The sequence below is a fragment of the Hyaena hyaena genome, unplaced genomic scaffold, assembly GCF_003009895.1.
Source record: "Hyaena hyaena isolate Hyena2069 unplaced genomic scaffold, ASM300989v1 scaffold_256, whole genome shotgun sequence".
NCBI lineage: Eukaryota > Metazoa > Chordata > Mammalia > Carnivora > Hyaenidae > Hyaena > Hyaena hyaena.
In genome coordinates, this window is record NW_024080885.1 from 680,171 (window position 1) to 703,063 (window position 22,893).

At 42.2% G+C, this 22,893-nt stretch overlaps 1 gene segment (V, D, J or C); it reads right to left on the reverse strand.

Moving 5' to 3' along the window:
- The window catches only part of LOC120240454, a 499,568-nt gene that overhangs the window by 11,635 nt on the left and 465,040 nt on the right, over positions 1 to 22,893 (reverse strand).

Consider the following 22,893-nt stretch of genomic DNA (forward strand, 5'->3'; position numbering starts at 1 on the left):
CTCTTTTGGGTTGAGACTTTGGTTGGTGCGTTCATCCCTTTTCCTCCTGCCCTATGCTGCTGTAGAGCCCTGGGTTGGAGGTTGTGATTTCAATAAACCAAGAATTCAGTAGAGCAAAACCCCTGTTCAGGGCAGCAGTATCATGGATCCTCTCGTTGAAGGTCCAGGACTACTTGCTTATCATTTGCCTCATGAGTCTTAAAGTCTCAGTCTAAAGATGTTTCCCAAGCACTGAGTGCTGGATGGGGGAATTTTCTGGGGAAGGGTGGAAAGAACCATTTGGGATCCTTCATAAGAAAATACCTGGGCTTAACCTAGCGTCTTGGGCAAAGAAGAATTAATTGTCAATGTCGATCCTTGCCCCACTTTACTTACTTGGCTGGACACTCAGTCTGGTCCCTGCTCCAAAGATTAGCTTGGTACTTATGCTGTATCCTCACTGCAGCTAAGGCTTTTGTAATATCCTTCCTGAGATAAATCTGCCTGAACCCCCCAGGCTCTGAAAGTACCATTCTAAAGGGCTCCCCAAGTCTTTGTTTCTTAGATTTCCTATATCCTAGGAAAGTTGTTCCCCCTTCCCTTTATAATAATGTAAGCCTTTTATAGCAAGGCCTTGATGATGATGGTGATAATAATAATAATTTTATTATATATTATTATTATTATTTTATTATTATATAGAAAAGGTACCATTTATTAATTACTTGCTTTAGGCTGGGCATTGTCTTATATTATATGATGTCCTTATTGTCATTTAGCTGTTGAGGAAGGAGAAGCTTTATTAGTTAGAAAGGGTAGAGCCAGAATTTTCCCCAGATCTGCCAGCTTCTCAAATTTGCTTTGAACCCCATACCATCCTGCCTCCAGGCCTTGCTCTGTCACGTCATATAATTGCCATCAGATAAGAGTCCAGGTTACTTTTACCCTGGGAAAGGTTCAGAACTCCAGAGAGGAGGATTCTGTGAGCAGGTAAATCATTAGCCAAAAGGAGGAATTTAGCTACCTGCATGCATTGTGTTTGCCATTAAGTCATTCCTTCCTCCAAGGGCACGTAGCTAATTTCCTGAATGATCAGATTATCTGGTGCTGATATTATCAGCTTCACTTGAGAGCACAGAGTATCTGGAAATCATTTATGTTTCTGTAAATTATTCTGCTTAGATTTTCATTTACACAACTGGCTCTTGGCACTTCTGTCTTTAATATGAGAAATGGGACCATTTTAAATCACCAAGAAAGCTTGCAGAAATGGAAACCAGTATTTAATATTTCCCTGAGTTTGCCATAAATCATTGCCTGTTTTCTCATAGGCAGGTCGTCAGTTACTTTGGCCCTGGACTCAGGGTGATCATACTCACACGGGTGCACAGCTAGCCGGGTCCCAGCTCCAAAGATCAGCTTATTGTAGCTACTAGACAACACACAATAGCGGGCTGCTTTATAAAAACTCTAACCTAGGCAGGCCCAGCCTTCCTGGGGCAGCAACATCTCCTGTCCCTGTTCTACAGACCCCTCCAGATCACCCTTTCTCTGACACTAGTGAACAGTCTGGCTCATTGAGTCCTTATTTCTCAGCTTTCAGTATAATAGCCCCACAGATCTTTTCCTTATAGTTAGCCTTGGGCTGTTCCGGGCTTCCCGGAGAGTGAACACCCTCTCTGGGTCCCACACTGAAAGTGAAGGAGGAAAATTGGAAGAGTCTGAAGAAAAGCCAGGAATTAATTAGGAAATGAATCTTGAAGGAGAATTCAGAGAACTGGCAATATATGGAAAACCTAGGGTAGGGCTGAATTATGAAATGGAGGCCTGCGCAAGGCCCTTCTTTTAGAAAGTGGTTCTGTTATTCCTTGAGGGCAGAGAAAAAGAGAGGCTAAAATTGTCATAGGAATATTCACATGAAATACACAGGGAAGATTGCCTAACTCTGAAGGTTGTGTGAATCAGGAGTGAGTTACATATGGGGCTTGAGAACCTCTTTCTCCAGAGGTTTCTAAGGTTAGGGTTGACATCCATAGGGGGAAAAAAATCCCCAAAATTTGAGAGTGATTTAGATAAGTCCTTCTTGTTGAGAATTTCACAGAACTCTAGTCCTTCTAAATTTTTCTGCAGAAGAAGATTCCAAGCTCAAATAAGTTTGGAAAGTGCTGTATATGTATACTGACAGGGCATATTAACTAATTTTATTTTTTTTTTACAAATAGTTTATTGTCAAATTAGTTTCCACATAACACCCAGTGCTCATCCCCACAAGTGCCCTCCTCCATGCCCATCCTCCCTCCCCCCTACATCCATCAGTCCTCAGTTTTTGTCAGCATTCAAGAGTGTCTCATGGTTTGTGTCTCTCCCTTTTCCCAACCATTACCCTCTTCTTCTCCCCCTTGTTAATTTTAAAGGCTCTGAGAAGTCCTGCTGTAAAGAATCCACAGCTCCTCAAACATTTGATCCAGTAACCTTTTTTTTTCTTAAAACATCCATTAACATCTGTGGAACATATACAGGTTTAGATATATATGTATATTCCTTGGAAGTTCCTTTTCTAGCGCTAAGAATTTAAAATTCCATTCTGAATTTTAGCCTAATTTTAATCCTTAAGTTTTCTGTGTTCTGCCTATGGCCACAATTAGGGGTCTCATTGATTCTGATTATTTCTTTCTAATTATCATGAAATAGCATCCTTCTATTTGGGGAATTGCTGAACATGTAGTCAGCTGTATGGTGAATTCTCCTGCCACTATCAGGAACAGCTTGAGGGCAGATACATATACAATCAAGATGCAGGAACCACATTGCTTCAACACTTTGTAAAGTTACCTTCTAGAAACAATGGCGACTTTAAAACCTTTCCCAAGTATGAATTTATGGGTCTTCCTTCCACACACCTTCCTATACACCTTGGAGCTATGTACTTCAAAGAAGATTCTGGGCCTAATGGAGAAAAGTTTCCTGGGTGGTCTCTCAAGGGGAGACACGTATTTATCAACAGACCTTTTTCCTTTTGTCCGTTAAGACCCATTTGCGCTGCTTCCCTATCACAGGCATTATAGTTCTTACATGCCTCTGAAGTCTGCTTCTTGAGGAATGTGATGGGTTCAGACCCATGGCAGGGCACAGGCTCTGCTGAAGCACACTAATGAGCAGGTCAGTATGGAGGAAGTCTTCCCCAGAGAGATGGACTTTCTTTCACGCATGTACATGTGGATGGATTCTGTACTCACCCATTTTTGAAGTCTGATAACTCTCTCCATTGGGGAATACTTACTATTGTCTAAAGCAACGTGTTCTGGGCGCCTATGTGGCTCAGTTGGCTAAGCATCTGACTCTTGCTTTTGGCTCAGGTCATGGCTTTGTGGGTTTGAGCCCCGCATCAGGCTCTGCGCTGGCAGTGCAGAGCCTGCTTGGGATTCCCTCTCTCTCCCTTTACCTCACTCATGCTATCTCTGCCTCTCTCAAAATAAATAAATAAACTTTAAGAAAAAATAAAAAAAAGTAAAGCAACATGTTCTAAACAGTTACTACCCTACCGCTTAGGCCTTCTCTGACTCCCTTAGCCAGAAGGCATTTTTTTCAATAATCATGTTTGGTGACACTTCCATGCCAAGCATCGGTCTGGGCTGTGGAGGTGTAAAGATAAAAGCGAGAGGGTTCTGGCCGCACAGAGCTTATAGTACAGTGCAGGATGCATATAAGTACCAGGCAACTAAGATTGGAGGTATGGCCTGCCATCTTCTGGGTTCTGATTGCAATTTGTGTGTATTTCATCTACAATGTGATGACACTGTGCTGAATTGTCTGTTTATATGTTTACCTGCTGGGAGATCCTGGATGTCAGACACTCTGCATTTCCTCCCTCTCCTTCCTCTCTTCCTCCCCTTCCTTCCTTCCTTCCCCTGTACCTTCTTTTCTCTCTCATTCCCATCTAGGATAGCGCTTAGATTATATTAGGTGCTTTGTAAATATTTGTTGAATAGAAAAGTCCTGCTCTCTCTCTTCTTTTATTAGCACTATTTCCATTCTCTTTTGAATTCTGTATGATTCTATTTTCTGAAGTTTTTATTGTTTTTTTGTTGCCTTATTTAGGCTTTAAGCTCTTCCTACAGCTCTTGATTAGATATGGAGTTTTGTGAGAGTGTGTCCAATGGCTGGCATCTTTGGGAAGTTTAATTTCCCACCTTTCATGAAACCTAGATGATAACAAACATATAGTTTTTGGCATAATCAGTCATAATTTCTTTTCTGATAAAGATCTTTTATCTCAAAAGGATCTGGAAACAGCAAAAGAGTCTGTCTCAAGAATGATGAAAAGGCCAATCCCCACGGGCAATTTCTCGCATTAGAAAATAAACCACTATTGAGCCAGTGGCTGGAAATTAAAATTTCAAAACATTCAAGCCTCATGAAGAAACATGAGAAATTGGCTCAGGAAGTGCAGATTCATCAGTAAGAAAGCAGTGTAGGTACTTTCTATGTCTTTGACTAGAATCTAAGGTCAGGCACTTACTTGGATGCACTTGGAGTCTTGTTACACTCCCCAAAGTGAGAGCTCTGCTATTTGTCCCCGCACCCTGGTATGATGCATTACAAATAGGCGCCCTGTGCCACCATGGGAGGCTGCCTGGTCTCCTCCTGTGTTCACAGCATTCACTTTTGGGAACAGGGCTTTTAAAGAGTCTGTTCCATGGTTTTGGTGATAGATTTCTCTTTCCATGTCACTTCATGCCCAGGGTTCTAGTTCCCTGCCTGCTGTTCCTGTATCCTGCCAACCTGATTCAATGACTTTACTGATGTCTCCAGAAATGTCAGGTCCTTACCAAGGCTGCCATGGTCACCAGGGCAAGAGGGCTCAGGATGGGCAAAGTAAAGACCATATAAGTGGCCTCTGAGGCCTGGGGTCTTCCTTCTCAGAGTGCAGGAGGGATGGTGTTAGCAGGGATAACGAGAAGTCAATAGTCACATAGAAGTCAAATAGATTTGGGTTAAACTCTGTCATTCCTAGCTGTGTGATTGTGGGCACGTTATTTACAGGAAGCCTCTGTTTCCTTATCTTTAAAATGGGCATGATACTAGCTACCTGACATTAGGACGGATGTGAACATTGCAAGAGAACTTATGTGCAAGACAGACAGTAGTCATTGGTATGTGTCAGGCATTCAGTAATAGTAGCTAATAATGTGATGATTCCCAGCAAGGCTTTACACTAAGGGAAAGAAATGAAACTTCTTGCAGCTAGAGGAGACCCATCCCTGCCACACGTGCCCCTCCAGAACCCCTGGGTCCCTCACCCTGGCTGGGACACTTACACGTAGGACAGGTATTTCATGGATCTAAGGGGAGGGATGAGAGAGAGTCTCAGCCACAGGGTTGAGAGGTAGGGTAGAGCTGTTAGCTGCCATGAAGAAAGTCCTGCTTCAGAAACTGAACCAACAGTAAAGTATTTTTTCTTATTATGAGGATTTGTCCTCTGAAAGCACCATGCAAAACCCTCATTCAGCACAGCCTCAACCATTTTATTAGACCCAACACCCTAAGTTACTCCCAGACAACAAATGACTCTTAAGGATGGAGCAGACCATATCACAGACTCTCATTATCATGATCTCCTTCCATAATATATTCCTGTCTACAAAATTTCCCTTATTGAAATGATAATTTCTATAATACTCACATGGATGAACAACAAGCCTGGTCCCTCTTCCAAATATAAGTCTGTTGTTGCCTCCTGATACACACAGTGAGGAGAGCCTTTGATAAAACCTGTCTCATGTGACCTCCCACTGCCAACTACCCGAGTGGTGCTGGGGCAATAATCCAGGGGAAAAACACTGGGGATGCTCTCAGAGTGGCAGGAAATCTCCTGCAGCTATCTTCCAGCCTCTGAGCCTTAGTGTCAAGGGGTGATGATGGGAGCTGGTGGTGGGGGCTGGAGAGCACCTTACCTCCTTTATCCAGGAAAATACCGTGCTCCTGGCAGCAGGGAAGCAGGGAGTGACTCCCCAATACCACCACCACCCTCCTGCCTGCTTCGCCAACACTAAGGGTCTGATCCTGTTACTCTCATTTTTTAAAAAATGTTTTATTTATTTCTGAGAGAAAGAGAGAGACAGCATGAACAGGGGAGGGTCAGAGAGAGAGGGAGACAGAATCTGAAGCAAGCTCCAGGCTCTGAGCTAGCTGTCAGCACAGAGCCCAACGCGGGGCTTGAACCCACAAACTGTGAGATCATGACCTGAGCCGAAGTCAGACACTTAACCGACTGAGCCACCCAGGCGCCCCTGATCCTGTTACTCTTCTGTCAGATACAAGGGGCTTCTGGAAGGCTCCAAGGCTGGAGGGCCCAGGACACATTTGGTATTACGTCGTGCTGAAGCCCTTCTACCTCCTTTTCCTGAAAGGCTCCTGTTCTGTCTTTCCCCTTCCTTAGCTCTTTTGGGTGTCCCATTCCTAGGCTTCCTGCATGAGGCCCATGGACTAGTCGCTGCATTTCCCTGGTTCCAGGCCAGATTCTCCAAGCAGATTTTGGCCCTTCCTGTGATTGGTGCTTTTCTCCTTCCCTCTTTACCACCTGGAAATAGGCCAAAGCATCCAAAGGCCTTTGGTTTGGTTCCTTTTTTTTTTTTTTAGTACCCAATGTGGGGATTGAATTCATGACCCTGAGATCAAGAGTCACATGCTCTCCTGACTGGGCCAGCTAGGCATCCCGGATTCCTTTATTTCTAGTGACCTTGATTCAGACAGGGCCCGGCTTTTATGAACCAAAGCACAGGAAAAAAAAAAAAAAATCACAAGAATTTCCATAAAATTTCTGAAGAATGAGAGAACCAGAGACCATGCTCCCTACTTCTGAGATATGAAAGCTAACCTCCCAGAAGTTATGGTCTGGGCTGAGGTCCTGAACTGAGACGGGAACTCAGCCCTTGGTTCCTGGCCAACGTATGCTGCTGGCCCTCAGCAAGCTTACCTAGCACTAGGCTTGAGGGCCACGTTAGCAAAGAGCTGTGTGACTTTACTGAGCTCAGGGGTTGCTGAGTGAGGGGCTGGGGCCTTGCCCCTCCCTTTCACTGCCTGCCCAGCATGGCCCTGAGCAGGTGCTTGGACCCTGGGTCTCTGGCTCACCCTACAACAAGAACAAGATGTCCCCAAGACCCCTTCCAGCTCTCACTTCTGTGGGTCTTTGTGCAATTTGAAACCCAATCTCAGGGAAAAGCAGGGCAGATTTTCACAGAGGATAGGAGCATGGTCTGTGGAGATGCTCAGAGAAGCAGAGGGTAAAAGAAACAAAGAACAGGGAAAGGTTTGGGACAGTGACTGTCTGAGAACCTTAGGTGTGGCATCGCTGAATGAATGTCCCCTGCCCCCATGGACAGAAGAAGTTGTCCAGCACTGGGGGTGGGAACAGTGGTAGAGGATGATGGGAGGGAGGTCATTGTACAGGAGGATCCCAGCTCACTTACTTGGTGTGACCATCACCTGGGTTCCCTTCCCAAAAGTGAGTCTGTTGTTCCCATAGCCACACTCTGGGTAAAAGCATTACAAAAAGGTCCTGGTTTTGTGCACCTTCTCATGGAGGACACACACCCTTCACTGGAGCTCTAAAAGCTAGGGACCTAGAGGGACACCTGGGTGGCTCAGTCGGTGGAGCATCCGACTTTGGCTCAGGTCATGATCTCATGCTTCGCAAATTCGAGTCCTACATCAGGCTGTGCGCTGACAGCTCAGAGCCTGGAACCTGCTTTGGATTCTGTGTCTCCCTCTCTCTGCCCCACTCCCATTTACTCTGTCTCTCTCTCTCTCTCTCTCTCAAATAAACATTAAAAAAGAAAAGAAAAAAAAAAAAGCTGGGGACCTGGAAAGCCTGATCCTCTGTTTTCCCTGTAATGTATGCTACAACCTCCCTCGTGGGTTTAGCACCAACGCCTCCCATTGGCCTCCATTTTCCTCATCACTGCTATCAACAAACACAGCCTCTGGCTATTTTTCCTGTGTGGGGTGGAGGGAAACAGAGCCTTTACAAAAGGTTGTGGGAAAACCTGCCTCCATTCTAGACCAGGGTAGGTGTGAGTTATTTCTAAAGATACCAGGCAGTGGGAGGTATTTTCTTACCTCAGCTGCCACACCTGGAAATAAGATACCATTTTTGGGGGGAACGTATGCAAAAATGTATTTTTCACTTTGTCGGAAAGAGTAGGAGCGAGGAGCATTTCCAGCATGCCGTGCTGGAGCCCTTGCTAAAAACATGGCTCGGCATGACTCAGTCACCTCTTCCTCTCCGGGGCTGAGCAAGAGTCCTGGTGACTCAGCCTCACTGGTTGCAGTTTCTGTCCTCACCTCACTCAAGGATTCTGCCCAGGGGGCTTTGTGTCCTCAAGAAAGTCAAACATCTCAGCAGATAACAGACCTAAGTCTTTTTCCAGAAGCACATAGGTTGGAGTCATGCTTGGTCTCTGCCGGGGAATGTGGACTGACCCTTGTCACCACTGTCCTGTCTCCAGCCAACAGGGCTCCCTGCCAGGTCCCAGGTCTTGTGCATGACCACATACAGCACTGGCACATTCACATGTAAGTTGTTACTAGACTTTTAATATCCAATTGTTGTTTTTCTGATAAGACTGGAAGTTCCTGAGAGCAGGAGCCATATTTTTTTGTTTCTTTTTTTAAAGCCAGCTATGGTCACTAGCTTATTGATGAGACCCAGTGATCATTAACAATGAAACTGAGTTTTGCTGTATATAATTATGGGGACGAAGAGGCCAATTCTGGGAGAGGTTAAAAGAAAACTATACTCTGGGTAAATGTAAGCTGCAAAATCTAAGTACTTAGGCAGGGAAAAATCAAGGAAACTTTTTGGAGACAGATAATAAGGAGGCTGTATAAATCCAAAACATCATGAGGTTCATATTGACCAACGGCAGAGAGGGAGCACCTGAATGAACAACTAAGTTACTTGATTCCAACATTTTCCTCCTGATACTTTGACACTGATTATCTTTAAAGGGTAAAAAATAGTAATAATAATAATAATATGGCAGAAAATATATATTCTGAGTTAGCAGCATTGTTATGATCAATAATAACAAAATAGTAGTAGTACTAGTAATAATGATATTCTATTACAGACCATGCTAAACACTACATATAAAATATAAACCCAGTATTGGAGGTGGGTTTACACATTTCCAGAGTTCTGACTTACTTGGGCTGATCAAAAGTTGGGTGCCGGTTCCAAATACGAGTTTCTGATAGCCTGTGTTCACACTCTGATATAACTCTATACAAAATGGCACCTTGTAACTGAGCCTTAGCCTGGGATCCCTGTGTCACACAAAGGTTAGTTACTAAGCTTATTCCTTCATCTGTGTGAATGTACCGAAGTGGGAGGAGGCATATAATTTTAGTATTTAACCTTCATTTTCCTAAGACCATTGGAATATGACAAGAAATAAGGAAGAATGCAATGGAGATCCTGCTTTATATACAGTAGATTATATAAAAAAATGTTATGAAAATTCAGATTGAAGAGGCCATTCATATAATTACAGAGTTTCAGTTTTGTCCAGGACCTAGGGTAGTTTTATCCATCCACACTTGCTAGGTGTTCAGGAAGTGTTTCTGATGTTCATGGATAATAACACGACACTATCATTGCCAACCTGTCTTATTTAAGTAGCAGACAAAGTCATGCCCACCCTCTCAAATAAATCAATGAAAATGTATGTCCCTCAGTTACAATCACAATCTGGTTATTTCATAGAACTTACTTGCTTTGACAAATAGTCTTGTTCCTGTCCCAAAGACAACTCTGGAGCCTGCAGTATTTCCCACAGTGATTTGTGCTATGACAAAATGGGCCATTTCCTTCTCCTTCCATTTTTATACCGTAGCTGGGGAGCAGGCCCAGGTACCTACTGGAAGGTGCTAATAAAAAGAACACTTTTTTTATACTCCTCTAGTAAAACCCATTTGATTTTTTCCTGTGTTGAACATATCTCACACTTCCTACCAGGTTCACCAAACACTAGTCACTATTCTGTGAAATCCAGGGACCAGAATCCCCAGGCTTTAGTCCCAGGCCTACTTCTCACTGACTTTATGAGGTTGGACAATTCAACCAACCTCCCTGGCTCATAATGTTCTTGTTGGAAAAGCAAAGAGGTCAGAATTAGATGATGTCTAAGCCCTCTTTCAGAGCTGACATTCTGTGATTCAGCAATGTCCAAAGTGCCCTTAACGTTACATTTTCTGTGACTCACACCTGTGTCGGGCACTTGCATATCAGTTACACTGGCGACTGGTCTACCTGGGGAAAATACAAGAGATAGCTAGGGAAAGGGAGCATCAGGACAGTGTTACTGGCAGCTCCTCCGTCTCCATGGGGGTAAATGCTCCCAGTAGCCCTGGTACTTTCTGTCTCTTCATGAAAAGGGGATGAGAATCCTTTGGACATTTGGGGAATTCAGATCAAGATCTCCCAAAGCGCCATCTCTAAGTCATGGAAATATTTAAGAGTAGAAAAGATAAATTCCATGTTTTTCCTTACTCATGGTATTGACATTGTCTCTCATTTCTAAGTAAGCCCTGGCACAGGGTCTGGACAGAATGTATTAGAAAGACCAAGGCTTTGAGATGAGGCAGGCAGACCTTGGTTTGAATCTAGACTTTTCTATTCACTAACACTGGGATCTCAGGCAATTACTTCTTTGAGCCTCAGTTTCCTCTTTTGTAAAATAGGGATACTGCCTTCCCACTAGAGTTGTTTGAGGATAAACAATACCATGTATCATGTACCTAGAGTCTCATCTACATATCACAGGCACAAAGGAGTTACTATTTCTATGGTAAGTTACATTATTGATTAACAATATTATTTTCTCAGGGTTTTAGAATTTGTTTATGAAATAGCCATGAATCTGTGCCCTTGAGTCATATAAACTCTAGAGTGGTATAGGAGTGAGGTCCCAGAATCACAGATTTTGAGTGCTTTGCCCCCACTCATCTCACACTGCAGGAATCTAAAGCACACAGAGGGGCAATGACTTGTTCAATATTATACCACCAGCTGGGGCCAAGTTGAGAACTCTAGACTGAAACCAGAAGACCTGGGCTCATTTCTGTGCACTTCACTGACTCTTCTTGAACAATGTTTAGTGTAAAGGGACACAATCTCTGGAGGGAATTTGGTATAGCTTTTTTGGGGCATGGACAAAATGACCTTGAATATCCTTCCCCCAGTTCATCTCTGAATCAACGGCAATGGAAGTAGAAAGTCCATTAAATCATGGCCATGCAATTTTCTGCTCTTCTTGCTTTTCCCTCCATCGGGCTCCATTTAGTTCGCTTCCAGTGCTAAAAACTCTGATATTAGGCAGAACTTCTGCCATTCTCATAGCTTGGGAAAGGTCTTATTGGTTTGCTAAGTCCCATCCCAGAGAAAATATGCTTGTATAGTCTTTGAATACTTTCACTAATTTATCTGGGTGCCACAGTTCTTAATATAACAGTAGTAGATTATAGGTAATTATAAATAAGATACAAATGATGCAAATGACATCTCCTTTTCACCCGTTCACTGTCATCAGAATACATTTTGTAGTTACTACTTACTCAGCTCTGCCTTCAGCCATGTGCCTGTCCCAAAGGGGAGTTTGTTGTTCCTCCCAGTGAGTCCCACAGTGTCTGACGCCTCACAATAAATTCTGTCACTTTGCCTCTTTTCCTGTTTACCCTAATGAGTTAGAAAATACTCAAGATTTCAGATAGCTACTTGACTTATTTGTAGGAGAACAAAGCATCACCCCCTCCCCCCATGGAATAAGTTCATAGCTCCTGGTGCTAGGGGGACAGAAAGACCATGTAAATATGCTTCTCCATTTATAGAAGAGAAAACTGAGGCCCAGAGCTAGAGATCTGTCCAAAGTTCCACTGCTAGTTAGTAGCAGAGACCAAACATGGATCTATTTGATTCCTAATCTAGAGTTTCCCTCTCTTCACCACATAATGGATGTTGTCATTTACTTCATCTCTTCTTCCCCTTGGCCTGAAAACTTGATTTCCTTAGGTGCTTGATTTCCATTAAACAAGCACTTATGAAGCACTTACTTTGTAAAAGGACCATATTAGATTCTTCATGGGATATAACAAGAGTCTCTGCTTTCAAGGGTCTTTCAGTTTTAATGGGAAGATCTTCTCTCAGTAATGAAAGATTTCCACAGCTGTATGTGTCACAGATTGTCCAAGATCCCATAGCTAAATTTGGGATATGGAGGGTAAGAGGAATGAGAAGGATGCCTGGGGAGAAACCACAGCCAGGCTTCAAACAGGAAGCCAGGCTATTTCCAAAGATATCAGGTTTGTCCTAATTGTCTAGGGTGTCTCTGCTCCATTCTGACATAATGAATTGGTTCTACTGCTATTTACAACTCTTCCATTTGCCTATTTTCATTTTTAAATGTTCCCCATGAAGGCTCGATCTTAAATTCGTAGGTTGTCTGATAAAACAAGGAAGATGCATCCATAAGGGTAAAACACATGTAAGTACATGTAGAAGCCTTAAGGTAGATATGGGTAGAATAAGGGCAGGATGGGGTCAACATTTACCTGGAGAGACTAGAAGCATGGTCCCTTTACCAAAGGTGAGTGTGTTGTATCCTGACATTCACACCATAGTAAACACCCACACAAAAATGGCCTTCCAGTGTTGGGCTTTGCAGCCTCTAATCTACTTAGAGAAGGTGAAAGAAAACCCTCCTTTATGGAGAACCTATTACACGCCAAGCAGGTTAATAATCTACATATGTTACATTACCTCATTCAGGCCACAACTGTGCCATGAGCTTAGATATTATTATTCTTATTTTACAAATAAAGAATGGGTGATCTGAGGCTGAGCAGGTAGAACCATTACTGCTATGAAAGACACAAATGGCCTGAATGCACAAGACGTTTTAGCATAGGACAGGTAAATCATAGAGGAGCTTCAAGAGAAGAATCTTCCTCCTTGTCCCTTTTAGAGGAAGATTATAGCTGCGTTGGGGTTAATTCTGCTAGAGCCAGATGTCAGAACTCCAGTAACAGTGATCTCCTAAATCTCCAGCTCATCCTCCATTACACAATCATTTCTTGAGACATGAAGATATTTTTGTCCTCAATCTTTCCATTGTTCTTCTGATATGCTACTCACCAGGCCTGACCAGCTGTCAAATACCACTCCCAAAAATCCATGTATAGCCTATGCCCTTCTCACAGTTGTTTCTTAGTCAGCCAAAAACACCCACTAGTTTACCCTCTTCTCACACCCCTAACCAAGAGGTAGGGCCCTTTCATCTCTAAAGGGGGTTACATCTTTGCTTTCTTTTTGTATTCTACATAACACACAGGCCATTTGACTCAAATTTGGGCATTTATTGCACAACACTTAAAATAAAGTCTCTATCTACCCACATCTCTGGTCTATCACCATCTAACTCATGATTTTCAACTCTATCCAACAGATAAATCTAGTCCTTCTATTGTCTCCATTACAGTTATCAATTTTTAGATTCCTGCCATAATGTCTCTCCTAATTTTAACTTCAATCAATCTGAAACTTTATGGACTGGCATCTAGATCATTATGAGTGACAGCTTCCCGTCCCCCCCAGTCAACATTTTTTTGCAAGCTCATTGAAGCCTTGTTACTTACTTAAGTCTTGTTCTGCCCCCAAAGCCAGGTGTCCTTCCGATTAAAGGACACACTGTCTGCTTCAGGTCTGGTAAAAATCACCACTGTCTTCTCTTTAGTTCTTATCTGTTGCATATCTACTATTTTCCATTGGCCTCACCAGTAATATCTTGGCTTTCTCTTCTATTAAGACAGAACACAACTTGGATGGAACGATACTATTAGAATGTTCAAGGATAGTTCCGGTTATCCTTTTCCCATCTCTTAGTTTAAATATTCTGAAAGTAGCCAGGAAGGCCTATTATATCCTATCATGTACTCCAAATGTTATAATTGGAGAGAAGATGACATAAGGAAGGGGAAATGCTTGGGAATTTAGACTTACTTGGGGTGACTTGGAGCTTTGTTCCAGTTCCAAAGGTAATTTTTTGGTTACCCCCAGTAATCACTGTAATTCAGGCCTTTACAAAAATGGCTTCCTTTCTCTTGCCATTTACATTTGGGTAACATTCAAGACACTGTACTTCAGAAGAAGAGAGAGTTGTTTTTACCAATGCCTATGGCTATAGATCCACGTGAAAATGGCTAGTGTACTAAGAACCTATATACATATCCTACATATGTAATTCCTTGAAAGAATTATATTAGCTGATCTAGCTTTTTCTTTTTTGTTCGGAAAACAAATGCTGTTTTACATGTGTATAGCATTTAATAGTTTAAAGAATGCTTTCGCATACATTGTCTTATTTTGGTGTTAAAATTACTTATGAGGTGATGTTAAATATTTTCATTTTAACAGATGAAGAAATTGTGGCCCAGATGTACTAATCAAGTGAAGTTTAGAAGAACTGGCTCAGCCAAACTTTCTGCCTTTTTCTTTGCATCAACTCTCTGGCTGGGCTGTTTCAGTATGTTATTTTTGGTTCATCTACATGCCTATTTTTCTCCATAGCTAGATCTTTCTATCCTCTCTGCCATTACCTTAAAATTTCTTGCTACATCAGAATGCACTTAAGTCTGCATAAGCCATTAATTTCTTGACACTTGGGCCCTACAAATACTGCAGTAAGTTCAAAGGGCCTCAGTAGCCACATTAAGTCTCCTACCTTAGTGACATATTGTCTACTTACTGGGTCTTACTAATAATCGTGTCCCACTGCCAAAGATAAATGTATTATAAACCACCGCACCATGCTGCCTGACAATGCATGAGCTACCTTGCTAATAGATTAATGTGGTTAGCATGCAGCTCCCCTCCCTCATGAGAGCTCTGGCTGGGATTCCCTCCTTTTTTTTTTTTTTCTTTTTTTTTTTTTTTTTTAAATCACTGGAATAAAGACTATGGAATTAAGTCCGTGAAAGCCTCTTTTCAGGACACAATAGTAGTGATATAGGGGAAAGGCTGAGGAGAGTCCAAGTGATATTCTCTAGACAATGCTGACACTCATTTCCTTCAAAAAGATTTGCAAAATTTCACCGAGCAATCTCTTTTTTTACCAGCCAAAATTTACTAGCTCTGATCCCCATTTTTACTTCAAAACCAATGCCTACACACAATCTCTTTTTACCAGTGGTTAGCAAATTGTCTCTATCCCTGTAGGCAATCTTTCTTTTATGTTTTTAACATATCTAAAAAGTTTTTTGAGCATGGAGTAGAACATGGGATATGGTTGGAGTATTAGGGATGGGGACAGCATCCCTTTTTCCATTTTGTTTTAAGTGCTTTCATCACTAAACCCCAATACTCGTTGAGTTAAAAGAATAAGGAGACATTTAGTCCCCTGTGCAATAGAAGACTGCAGGATAAGCACAAGTTTATAATCAGTCATAACCAGGTACTTACTGGAGCTCACGGATACCGTGGTTCCCTTCCCAAAAATCAACATCCTTCCCCCCTGGTAGGCACAGTGAAATGAGGCTCTGCAAATACCTTGGGTACCCATTCACTCTACCTTGTTTATCACTATAAACAATAGAAATCTTGTATTCTGTCTTTACCCTCTGCAAAGAACTCAGTGGGCTTTCAGTGTTTGGGTATGCAATAACAAAGCTCTGTCACTTTGTAAGGAAGAGGATAAGTCCTACACTTACTCAGTAACTAGTCACTAAACACTTCTGTTTGTAAGGTACTGAACTACGCACAGGTGATACAGTGGAGGGCCTCTTGGACACTGTTCCCGTCTACCACACGTAGTGCTCACAGTCTAGGGAGTGGCACACAAAAAAATAAACAGATAATATAATGTCAAGTGATGGAAAAGCATGAATAAAGTCAGGCTGGGCAACGGGATAGAAAACAACCAGGTGGCAGCTAGGTTTGACAGCTTGTTGGATTGGCTGGGCAGGAAAAGTCTCTCTGAGGATCCGAGACCCAGGCATGGAGGAATTAATCATCACCTCTATTTACAGATAAGCAAATTGAGGTCTCAAAAGATGGAAGTCTGGGTCCAAATCACATAGCATTAACCATGGATATGGACGCTTAGATCATGCCTTCTCTCTGCTGAAGTACAAGGTCTAGTTCTACCATGCAAATTCCTGGTTAGAAAAGTTAAAGTGAGACAGGGGTTTTTCTAAAGTGACTTTGGGATGTTATTTGGGTAATTGGAAGCTGGCACTGGCCATTGAGGGCATCAAGGCTGTGAGAAGATGCCAGCCAGAAGAGAAAGTGTTGGTATTTCAGAGTAGGGTTTTCTGATGAAGCTGGCCACTAACATGAAGATGTTTCCTTCATTTCAATTTAAAAAAAGGAAAAAAAGAGAGAGATGGGGCACCTGGGTGGTTCAGTCAGTTAAGTGTCCGACTTTGGCTCAGGTCATGATATTACAGTTCATGGGTTTAAGCCTCACATCGGGCTCTATGCTGACAGCTCGGAGCCTGGAGCCTGCTTCAAATTCTGTGTCTCCCTCTCTCTCTATCCCCCATCCCCAATCAATAAATGTTAAAATTATTTTTAAAAAAAAGTGAGAGAGAGAGAGAGAGAGAGAGAGAGATACTCTCTCCATTCTGCTTTCCTATTAAGTTGGCAAAGAATGCAAACTGTTACCTAGCAGAATGAACTCTTACAGTGAGGATGGGGCAGGGACAGAAAATGCTCTTCTCCCCAATAAATCTGCATAAATTGAAGACACCTGGAAGTCCACCAAGACTTCCAAAACAGCTTGGTACATGTCTCATTAACTAGTCAAAATCAGAATACAATGGCGATACTTACTAAGATCCACCTTTACCATGGTCCCTTTCCCAAACACCAGCTTCTGGGCATTTGAAACACCACAGTGATCTGTGTCCTCACAAAAACCAAAGGGTGCTTCACTTTTAAGCATGGGAAACTTCCGAGGATTCTCTCACTTGGTTGAAACCCAACTCAACACTTAGCCCATATTTAGGTAAACTCAAGAAAGGTCTTAAGCTCACATACTCTTTAGAATGCTAGGAAACCTCTAAAACCATTTACTACAAGCTCCCAAACTCACACATTTGTCTCTTGAGTGATCTCAGGTTTTTTATAATCTCCAGGGACAATCCTGCTCAATAACTCCTCTGTTCTATTTTCTCATAATTGGAAGGGTTCGCCCAATATCACAGTTTAATCCTTTTTCTGCCGTAGCTGAAGTCTGTTAAACTTGCTTACCCTCCAATAGGATTTTTCACAAAATTATGAATCGCCTGACTGCCCATACTTTTCAAAGAGATTTCACATATACTATCTCCTTTGAATCTCTCAAAATCCTTTGAGTGAGGCAGAGCTGAAATCATTATCTCCATGTTACAGATGAACTTAAGGCTTAGATAACTTGAATGGTGTTCCCACGGCACAGAGTTGGTGAGTGGCTGAGTTGGGTCCACATTATCTTTCGGCTCCTAGTTGAATGTCTTAATGATTTATTTTGTATACATTCACGTGTTGATCACATCACCTTGCCTTTTAAATATTTCTCCCTTTTTTATTCTCTTCTCCATTGAAAAAGACAATATCATCAGCAATGAAAACAATACTTCTCCCCCTACCACCCCTCCTCTCCCGCAAAAACCCCAAGCAGACCTATAGCTCAACTCTTTCAGAGCAATGTTTTTTTTAATGCTCATATGCTTTCTGTGAGCTGGGAGATAAGAGTTACCAATATTTCAGTTGCATTAATTGGGAAAAATGAGGACCAGTGGAGATAAATCAGAATGCTGGTTATTGAGTTTGCAGCCTATACAGACAGCAATATATTGAACCTTAGAAAATGTTGGTCCTTGCCCTGCTATTGTGTCCATGTTCAAATCACTTAACCACTCTGAATAAAGAGAATCACACCTTTCCACTATCCTCTGCTTCTTGAGACAATCAGATAAGAGATGAGAAGCAATATGAAAAATACCTTAATTGTTTTCCTTCTCCTTAGAAAATGGACAAGAAAATATCAAGGTAGCAATATCTTTTATCCATACTGAATTTGTATATATGCATTCATGTTTATGCATAAGAGCAAGGTTAAACATTTACAAGGCAAATTTGAGAGATTACTTTGGGCCGTACAGCACATTAATGGCTAGGTTCTAGCTTCAATGTTAGAAACAGAATTGTGGCTCAAGTGCCAGTAGTCACTTGGTTTGACTAACACCCTAGTTTCTCCTCCAAAAATTAGCTTGTTTCCTGCAGTGTTAGTCATATGGTGATTTGAGGCCCATCAAAACCCAAAGGGACCAAGGAAATCACACTCTGTAGATACTTGAACAAGGACATTTCCTATAGCCTTGACCAAGTAGAGGAATTGTGTTTAGGGTAATCCCACTTGCTATTACTGTACCAACTTTATAGAGCTGGAATGCCTGGATGTGGGCCCATAGTTGGGTTTAACCCACTCATATATTTACTTTGGCTGCTTGGACCTAGATCTATGAGTGAAGTTAATAGCTCTCAACCATAGCTTCATTCGGGGTCCATTTGACCATTTTTAACCCACAAAGAAACCTGAGAACAGGAAACCCTATAAGCCCTGGAAACCTTTTGGATCAGGCCATTCATGTTTTTAGGGTGGAAATGCTGATAAACATAATCACACACAGGCATGCACCATTAGGGTCTCTATATTCAATTTAATGCCGAAGGAAGATGCCAAAGGGAGGAGGGATACATTAGTGGGTCCACCTAGACTCTGTGAGCTGCTCTGCACTATAGATCAGCTTTACTTTTCTTGGTCTAGGTTTCAAACCCAGACTCCCTTTAGCTATTCTAGACCCTCCACTGGTGAGGCTACTATTAAGGAAGGGGGTAAGGAGCCTTCTTGGGGAGAGTTTACAGAGTACAGTGGAGAACTCATTCTTGATAAGAAAGGAGTATAACAGTTGATGGAGCTTCTAACAGGGAGATGATCAAGAACTCCAGTACTCAACCAAAATAAACTTTGTAAATCTATCCTCCAAATTGGCATGCCCACTCCAGGTCAAGGGCCAAATCTTTCCCTAAGCATTGGGTATAAACCAGAGTGTGTGCTTCAAGAAGCCTCACACACTCCAATGGGATTGCCCTTCTCTTTTGCCTTTGGTGGGGACGAACACAGTCTCCTTTTAGATTCTCGAGTTCTTAAAAGGGACCCTAAGTCATCTTGACCTTCCTTTTGCCTCCCCATCCCAGTCTCCCTAGGAAGGAGGAGCAGTACAGGTTTTCCCCTAGTTTAAGGGAATTCATTCATTTCCCTTTTCAGTTTCTTCACAGTGATGTTTCCCTGAAGTAGAAAATAACCCACTCACCAGGCCGTACGGTCAGCTGAGTTCCTTTTCCAAAGTACAGCTTCCCTAAGGTTGAGCCTCTATCGACACAGTGCTGGCCCCCTTTACATGAACCTAGTGCTGATGTTCCCCAACCACTCTCTCTCCTGCCCTGGGAATAGGGTTGAAAATTCACTTCCATCCTCTTTAAATGGCTTTAAGTATTTTTCTTGTGCAGCCAGCAGTCTTAGCTGGACAGTCAGTCCTTAGAGGCTCTCTCTCAGGGGACAAATGGTCTGTGGGAACAATAGCCTTCCCACCTGCAGAGGCCCCTCCCGTCAGAAAGCAATTACACGTCTTTTTGAGAGGGTTTAAATTGGAAGGAACTTTGCTTCCCTGGCCCTATTTCCCAGTATAAAAGACTGCTCACTTACTTGGATTGACATTATGTTTGGATCTCTTTCCAAAGCTGAACTCATGAAAACTTTGATAGACCAGATCTGCCGTCTGCAAAATCACCTCATTTCCCTCATTCAACCTCTGGTCCTCCTGCCAGGCATTTCTCTTTTCTCCTTTTTCTTTTTCCCTTCCTGATACTCTCCTTTTATTTTCCCACTTACTGCACTAGGAAATCATGCCCCACCATCTTCTAGACTTAAAAAAATCCCAAATAGCCTTTAGCTCATGAATAATTTGGTGACCGATTTCTTCAGCTATCCAAATCATGAAAATGGAAGGAATAGGCCTAGCCTCACCTCTTCATCCTCTAGGCTTGAATCCTGGGGTCTTAGCACTTATGAGTTGAAAGGGAGCACAGAGGTGATTTAGACCGTAGCTAAAATGGTATAGACATCCCTTCTCTAACATCCAGGGCTTACTAGCCTTAAGGACCCACCGTGAGGACCTCCAAAGAAGAAGAGTTTTGCACTTCACAAGCAGCCTTCCCTCTACAGGGTGGTTCTCCTCATTCAAACACATTCCATAAGAGGCTGAATCTCCTCTCAACCACCAGTTTTGATTTCGCCTTCTGAACTAACCCCTTCCTCATCTACATGGCAGTTCTTCAGATATTTTGAAAAGAGTTATATCTCATCTTGATATAGTCCAGTGACATCCTCTCTCACTCTTTCTTCAGGGACCTGCGATCATTTCAGATGGTTAGCTTGATTTTTACCTGACCATGAAGCCCAGGCCATTAACCAATTTATCATGGCGAAGGTGTACCTGACGGGTAGAGCCATTTCTGGGGCAGAAGAGGAGGTGAGGGAGACGAACGAAGTAGAAATCTGAGGATCCTAATGCAAACTGGGAGGGCTTTTTTGGAATTTAGCTACTGACCATTGAGTTTCCCAGGTGAAACTGCCCATAACCATAACCACCATTTTATTTAAAAATGATTCTGACTTTTTCTTTCTTACTTACCTGCTCTTACAGTGACTGTGGTTCCTGCTCCAAAAGCATAGTTGTAGCTAGCAGAGGCCCACTGTGCTAGGTCTTCCTACACAAACCTCATCAAGACTGTGGGCTGCGCCAGCAGGCTGCCTCAGGGCCTACCTTTCTGCCCCTGTGCTAGAAGCCCTTGGTAACTATTTTAACCTCTTGCTTTGGCTTTTGCTTTCACAGAGTTTCCTAATCTGTGAAGAAAGCAGGAATGCTAATATCCATCCTGGGGGATTGCCCGGAAGGTGAAATGAGTTCAAGTAGAAGATGCATTTTATACTAGTTATTAGTGATCAAGCATTCAATAATAGTTATTAATGATCAAGATTCTTTTCATCTTAAAAAATGCATATAATTTTAGTTTGTCACATCTTCTCTCTGAAACCTGGAACATTCATAGGTACTTTAAATTATATCCAAGGCTCTTTTGTCAACTAGTAAAAAAGTATTGGTAGTTAAACTTTGTGGATTTTCCGTGTGTAGGATGCTATCCCAAGAGTAGGGTTGGCAGTTTCAGAACGCTTACTGAGTCATGGGATTTGCTTACTATGTTTTATACCTGTTTAAGAGACATATCAACAAGGAATGATAAATTGTTGGGGGGGGGGGGTCCAAAACACAAAATAAAAATTTAACTCAAATACATACTGGTAAGAGGAATTTAGGATAATATGTTGGCGACTTTTACTTGTGGACAATTATAACTTACTTGACTTTACACTGAGCTTGGTCCCAGATCCAAAGTAAAATCTGTTAAAGTTGTACACTGTGTTTACTATCATTACAAAAAGTCTGGGACTTCCTAAAAGGGAGGTGGTTAAACAGAGGAGACCAACCAAGGTAGTCAAGCCTGACCCAACCCTACCAACTTCTTGCTATTTTCCTAGAAAATTTCAAGAACCAAAGTGAGGAATGAGCCAAGAAGACACATTCATTATCAGAGACAGGCAAGATAAGGGCAACGGATTTTCTTCAGTGGTTTTATCGATTTCTTTTCTTTAGTTTTCTGCTTGGGTTCATTCTTATGTCTTCTGTGTTCCATACACACAGTATTTGCAACAAGGACACTGCCAGTAAATGCTTTTTACCTTTTTCTTTTCCTAATTATAAATGAAAATTCTCCTCAGGTGGACTGGATTGTGAGAAAAATCCTTACTCCACCTTTACCCTGGAAGCTTCTCTCTCTGGGTCTGTACCTGGGGCTGTGTGCCTGACAACTTGAGCTGGGCTACTTTTAATGACATCGTAAACCACACCAGCTAGTCTTCTGTAGTCTGTGTGTATCATCCGCCAGGATCCCTGTGTCCTATCTGTCAGAGTACCTACATTATATAACCAAATGTACTTTAACATCCACATCGACACTCTTCTTCCAGCCCCCACAGTGCAACCCTACATTTTGGCGCGTGTGTGTGTGTGTGCTTTCTGCCTGCATGTTCCCTTTAGCAAAGGGGAGAAAAAGGAGGCCTCAGTGCTGGCTGTCATTTGCAAGTCTAGATGAAACATTATTTATGAGCAAAATATTTTGCTGACAATAAGAAAGAAAGGAAAGCTCAGTGCCAACAGTTAGACGCCCACACAGTTTGGATTTAAACAAATCTCAACAAATGAACACAGTTATGAGAAATAAAATAGAGGTGACTTCAGTCTAAGCCAAGTAATTATAATACTTATGCAGTTTTGGAGGGCAAGGGGTTTACTCGTTCTTACTTGCAGAAATGATAAGCAGTGTGTTACGAGAATGCTTTGCTGGAAGGGCACCAGACAGCTATAGAAAGAGAGCTTCATTTAAATACCTTAAATAGGCACCTTTGTGTTTAGCAGTAGAAATAAGCTAGAACAGGCTAGAAATATGGCTGGTTAACTAGACTTAGTTTAAGACACTTCTTGGTAAGACCATCTTGTAGCGTTTGGTCTGGTTCAAATGAAAATGTTAGGAGATAAACAGAGGCTCCCTTTATAGAATCTATTCCTATTATTCAGCATTCTTCTAGGTTACTCCTCTCCACTCATTTTCATCAACTCCCCTTCCAAACTTAGTAAAAAGCCTTCTCTTTCTCTTTGGTCTTTGATAAATACTTCTTTTCTTACATTACCTTTTTGGGC